The following is a 6678-nucleotide window of genomic DNA, read 5'->3' on the forward strand; positions in this document are numbered from 1 at the left end:
GGGTAGATTTAGGGTTTAGTGTAGTGCAGTGGTGTTTGGAAAGTGTAGGGGGTCATGCTGGGGTTAGTGTTTTTGGGTTTAGGGCAGTGTAGTGCAGTGCAGTGGTGTTTGGGTAGTGTAGGGGGATCGTGCTTGGGGTAGTGTTTTAGTGTTTAGGGTAGTGCAGTGTTGTTTGTGTAGTGTAGGGGGTCGGGTCATGTTTTAGGGTTTAGGGTAGTGCAGTGGTGTTTGGGTAGTGTAGGGGGTCATGCTGGGAGTAGTGTTTTAGGGTTTAGGGCAGTGCAGTGGTGTTTGTGTCATGTATGGGGTCATGCTGGGGGTAGTGGTTCAGGGTTTAGGGTAGTGCAGTGGTGTTTGTATAGTGTAGGGGGTCGTGCTGGGGGTAGTGCTTTAGGGTTTAGGGCAGTGGTGTTTGTGTAGTGTAGGGGGTCATCCTGGGGGTTGTGTTTTAGGGTTTAGGGTAGTGCAGTGGTGTTTGGGTAGTGTAGGGGGTCATGTTGGGTGTAGTGTTTTAGGGTTTAGGGTAGTGCAGTGGTGTTTAGGTAGTGTAGGGGTCGTGCTGGGGTAGATTTAGGGTTTAGTGTAGTGCAGTGGTGTTTGGAAAGTGTAGGGGGTCATGCTGGGGTTAGTGTTTTTGGGTTTAGGGCAGTGTAGTGCAGTGCAGTGGTGTTTGGGTAGTGTAGGGGGATCGTGCTGGGTGTAGTGTTTTAGTGTTTAGGGTAGTACAGTGTTGTTTGTGTAGTGTAGGGGGTCGGGTCATGTTTTAGGGTTTAGGGTAGTGCAGTGGTGTTTGGGTAGTGTAGGGGGTTGTGCTGGGGGTAGATTTAGGGTTTAGGGTAGTGGAGTGGTGTTTGGAAAGTATAGGGGGTCATGCTGGGGGTAGTGTTTTAGGGTTTAGGGCAGTGCAGTGGTGTTTGGGTAGTGTAGGGGGTCATGCTGGGGGTAGTGTTTTAGGGTTTAGGGCAGTGCAATGCAGTGGTGTTTGTGTCATGTATGGGGTCATGCTGGGGGTAGTGTTTTAGGGTTTAGGGTAGTGCAGTGGTGTTTGTGTAGTGTAGGGGTCGTGCTGGGGTAGTGTTTTAGGGTTTAGGGTAGTGCAGTGGAGTTTGTGTAGTGTAGGGGGTTGTGTTTTAGGGTAGTACAGTGATGTTTGGGTAGTGTAGGGGGTCATGCTGGGGGTTGTGTTTTAGGGTTTAGGGCAGTGCAGTGGTGTTTGGGTAGTGTAGGGGGTCATGCTGGGTGTAGTGTTTTAGGGTTTAGGATAGTGCAGTGGTGTTTGGGTTGTGTAGGGGGTCGTGCTGGCATAGTGTTTTGGTGTTTAGGGTAGTGCAGTGATGTTTCTGTAGTGTAGGGGGTCATGCTGGGGGTAGATTTAGGGTTTAGTGTAGTGCAGTGGTGTTTGGAAAGTGTAGGCGGTCGTGCTGGGGTTAGTGTTTTTGGGTTTAGGGCAGAGCAGTGCTGTGGTTGTTGGGTAGTTTAGGGGGATCATGCTGGGGTAGTGTTTTATGGTTTAGGGCAGTGCAGTGGTGTTTGTGTAGTGTAGGGGGTCATGCTGGGGGTAGTGTTTTAGGGTTTATGGTAGTGCAGTGGCGTTTGTGTAGTGTAGGGGGTCGTGCTGGGGGTAGTGTTTTAGGGTTTAGGGTAGTGCAGTGGTGTTTGTGTAGTGTAGGGGGTCGTGTTTTAGGGTGGTGCAGTGATGTTTGGGTAGTGTAAGGGGTCATGCTGGGGGTGGTGTTTTAGTGGTTAGGGTAGTGCAGTTGTGTTTGGGTAGTGTTGGGGGTCGTGCTGGGTGTAGTGTTTTAGGGTTTAGGGTCCTGTAGTGGTGTTTGTGTAGTGGAGCTTGTCGTGCTGGGGGTAGTGTTTTCAGGTTTAGGATAGTACAGTGGTGTCTGTGTAGTGTAGGGGGTCGTGTTTTAGGGTAGTGCAGTGGTATTTGGGTAGTGTAGGGGTTCATGCTTGGGATTGTGTTTTAGGGTTTAGGGTAGTGCAGTGGTGTTTGGGTAGTGTAGGTGGTTGTGCTGGGGTAGTGTTTTAGGGCGTAGGGTAGTGCAGTGGTGTTTGTGTACTGTAGGGGGTCGTGTTTTAGGGTAGTGCAGTGATGTTTGGGTAGTGTAGGGGGTCATGGTGGGAGTGGTGTTTTAGGGGTTAGGGTAGTGCAGTTGTGTTTGGGTAGTGTAGCTTGTCGTGCTGGGGGTAGTGTTTTCAGGTTTAGGATAGTACAGTGGTGTCTGTGTAGTGTAGGGGGTCGTGTTTTAGGCTAGTGCAGTGGTATTTGGGTAGTGTCGGGGTTCATGCTGGGGGTAGTGTTTTAGGGTTTAGGGTAGTGCAGTGGTGTTGGGGTAGTGTAGGGGGTTGTGCTGGGGTAGTGTGTTAGGGTGTAGGGTAGTGCAGTGGTGTTTGTGTAGTGTAGGGGGTCGTGCTGGGGGTAGTGTTTTAGGGTTTTGATTAGTGCAGTGGTGTTTGGGTAGATCGACAACAATAGATCTCGCCAAGGGTGCAGCGCATGCGCTGCGTCGCTAGTCGAGACCTAAAAGCATTGCACCAAGATGGCTGCCAACACTTCCAGGATTGAAGTGTTGTCAGCCAATTAAAGCCAAGCTCGTCCTTGTGTAGTTAGGTCCCGCCCAGATATATAAACACATTTTTCCTTTAATATCTCAAAAACTACTGAACGGATTTACACCATTTAAAAAAAAGCTCTCTTTCTGAACCAAGGGCTACCTTTTTGCCAAATTTGGTGTAATTCCGTTCAGCAGTTTCAGCTGTAACCGTGTATAAAGTTTCCTATGAGAAATTGATTTTCCTACCTCTATTTTTTTAATTTCTCAGGAACTACTGAATGGATTTACTCTATTTAAAAAAAGATCTCTTTCTGAAACAAGGGCTAACTTTTTGCCAAATGTGGTGTAATTCCATTCAGCAGTTCTGAAGTTTCCTAAGGGAATTAACATGGAGAAAACACTTTTTGGAACCCCCCTTTTTTCTCACCCCCCGCTTTGCGAATCACCCCGAAACTTTCAGGAAAGGAGCTGAACAGAGCGCCCCACAAGTTTTTAAAATTTCACGAAGATTCGTCTTCCGGCGCCACAAAGTTATTGGGAAAACAAAAAATGCTTTTCCTATGGAAACTAGGTCTTAACTATAACTAACTACTGGCGACCGCCAGTAGATAATATACACACACACATTAATATACAAACACACATATATATATATATATGGAATTCCAATCCTGGCAGACGAAGAGCAGACAGGCACAGACTCTGTGAAATACTTGCAAAAAGAAGTTTAATCCAACAACAGCAAGACGCGTTTCGACGGCGAACCGCCTTGTTCACTTGTCTGTTACCAGCCGCTCTACACAAAAACGCAAGGATTGCCCCAATGTAGATGTCGCACCAAAAGGAGTTAGCGCACACCACCGCCGGCAGGTACTGTGTCAGCACATCACAGCGCCTCCATGTGCAGCCAAACGCGTTTTTGTGTAGAGCGGCTGGTCCGGCCGCGTAGATGTCCCGCTGCTGGAAAGGCAGATCCCGGGTGTTTGCAACCGCATGCACTGTTGGGACTACAGGAGGCCTCACTGCCGGGGTAAAAATAAGGAACTGGCTAGCACTCTCACCTCACCCCCATCCACTTGGAGACATGGAAGCTTGCGGTACCCACTGGGGTTAGTACGCCAACCGAGTACTGGGCAACCATTTTGGAACTACCTTGACCAGGATGCCTTGCGCCCACTGGGGCGGGACTCATATGGTTTAAATAAATTGGTGACCTTTACCGCTGCTTCCGCATTCATTTACTTGCCACTGACGAAGAGCCAACAGGCTTGAAATGCGTTTGGCTGCACATGGAGGCGCTGTGATGTGCTGACACAGTACCTGCAGGCGGTGGTGTGCGCTAACTCCTTTTGGTGCGACATCTACATTGGGGCAATCCTTGCATTTTTGTGTAGAGCGGCTGGTCCGGCCGCGTAGATGTTCCGCTGCTGGAAAGGCAGATCCCTGGTGTTTGCAACCGCATGCACTCTTGGGACTACAGGAGGCCTCACTGCCGGGGTAAAAATAAGGAACTGGCTAGCACTCTCACCTCACCCCCATCCACTTGGAGACATGGAAGCTTGCGGTACCCACTGGGGTTAGTACGCCAACCGAGTACTGGGCAACCATTTTGGAACTACCTTGACCAGGATGCCTTGCGCCCACCGGGGCGGGACTCATATGGTTTAAATAAATTGGTGACCTTTACCGCTGCTTCCGCATTCATTTACTTGCCACTGACAAAGAGCCAACAGGCTTGAAACGCGTTTGGCTGCACATGGAGGCGCTGTGATGTGCTGACACAGTACCTACCGGCGGTGGTGTGCGCTAACTCCTTTTGGTGCGACATCTACATTGGGGCAATCCTTGCGTTTTTGTGTAGAGCGGCTGGTCCGGCCGCGTAGATGTCCCGCTGCTGGAAAGGCAGATAGCGGGTGTTTGCAACCGCATGCACTGTTGGGACTACAGGAGGCCTCACTGCCGGGGTAAAAATAAGGAACTGGCTAGCACTCTCACCTCACCCCCATCCACTTGGAGACATGGAAGCTTGCGGTACCCACTGGGGTTAGTACGCCAACCGAGTACTGGGCAACCATTTTGGAACTACCTTGACCAGGATGCCTTGCGCCCACTGGGGCGGGACTCATATGGTTTAAATAAATTGGTGACCTTTACCGCTGCTTCCGCATTCATTTACTTGCCACTGACGAAGAGCCAACAGGCTTGAAACGCGTTTGGCTGCACATGGAGGCGCTGTGATGTGCTGACACAGTACCTGCCGGCGGTGGTGTGCGCTAACTCCTTTTGGTGCGACATCTACATTGGGGCAATCCTTGCGTTTTTGTGTAGAGCGGCTGGTCCGGCCGCGTAGATGTCCCGCTGCTGGAAAGGCAGATCCCGGGTGTTTGCAACCGCATGCACTGTTGGGACTACAGGAGGCCTCACTGCCGGGGTAAAAATAAGGAACTGGCTAGCACTCTCACCTCACCCCCATCCACTTGGAGACATGGAAGCTTGCGGTACCCACTGGGGTTAGTACGCCAACCGAGTACTGGGCAACCATTTTGGAACTACCTTGACCAGGATGCCTTGCGCCCACTGGGGCGGGACTCATATGGTTTAAATAAATTGGTGACCTTTACCGCTGCTTCCGCATTCATTTACTTGCCACTGACGAAGAGCCAACAGGCTTGAAACGCGTTTGGCTGCACATGGAGGCGCTGCGATGTGCTGACACAGTACCTGCCGGCGGTGGTGTGCGCTAACTCCTTTTTGTGCGACATCTACATTGGGGCAATCCTTGCGTTTTTGTGTAGAGCGGCTGGTCCGGCCGCGTAGATGTCCCGCTGCTGGAAAGGCAGATCCCGGGTGTTTGCAACCGCATGCACTGTTGGGACTACAGGAGGCCTCACTGCCGGGGTAAAAATAAGGAACTGGCTAGCACTCTCACCTCACCCCCATCCACTTGGAGACATGGAAGCTTGCGGTACCCACTGGGGTTAGTACGCCAACCGAGTACCGGGCAACCATTTTGGAACTACCTTGACCAGGATGCCTTGCGCCCACTGGGGCGGGACTCATATGGTTTAAATAAATTGGTGACCTTTACCGCTGCTTCCGCATTCATTTACTTGCCACTGACGAAGAGCCAACAGGCTTGAAACGCGTTTGGCTGCACATGGAGGCGCTGTGATGTGCTGACACAGTACCTGCCGGCGGTGGTGTGCGCTAACTCCTTTTGGTGCGACATCTACATTGGGGCAATCCTTGCGTTTTTGTGTAGAGCGGCTGGTCCAGCCACGTAGATGTCCCGCTGCTGGAAAGGCAGATCCCGGGTGTTTGCAACCGCATGCACTGTTGGGACTACAGGAGGCCTCACTGCCGGGGTTAAAATAAGGAACTGGCTAGCACTCTCACCTCACCCCCATCCACTTGGAGACATGGAAGCTTGCGGTACCCACTGGGGTTAGTACGCCAACCGAGTACTGGGCAACCATTTTGGAACTACCTTGACCAGGATGCCTTGCGCCCACTGGGGCGGGACTCATATGGTTTAAATAAATTGGTGACCTTTACCGCTGCTTCCGCATTCATTTACTTGCCACTGACGAAGAGCCAACAGGCTTGAAACGCGTTTGGCTGCACATGGAGGCGCTGTGATGTGCTGACACAGTACCTGCCGGCGGTGGTGTGCGCTAACTCCTTTTGGTGCGACATCTACATTGGGGCAATCCTTGCGTTTTTGTGTAGAGCGGCTGGTCCGGCCGCGTAGATGTCCCGCTGCTGGAAAGGCAGATCCCGGGTGTTTGCAACCGCATGCACTGTTGGGACTACAGGAGGCCTCACTGCCGGGGTAAAAATAAGGAACTGGCTAGCACTCTCACCTCACCCCCATCCACTTGGAGACATGGAAGCTTGCGGTACCCACTGGGGTTAGTACGCCAACCGAGTACTGGGCAACCATTTTGGAACTACCTTGACCAGGATGCCTTGCGCCCACTGGGGCGGGACTCATATGGTTTAAATAAATTGGTGACCTTTACCGCTGCTTCCGCATTCATTTACTTGCCACTGACGAAGAGCCAACAGGCTTGAAACGCGTTTGGCTGCACATGGAGGCGCTGTGATGTGCTGACAC

This window comes from Triturus cristatus, chromosome 5_1 (assembly GCF_964204655.1).
Source record: "Triturus cristatus chromosome 5_1, aTriCri1.1, whole genome shotgun sequence".
Taxonomy (NCBI): Eukaryota; Metazoa; Chordata; class Amphibia; order Caudata; family Salamandridae; genus Triturus; species Triturus cristatus.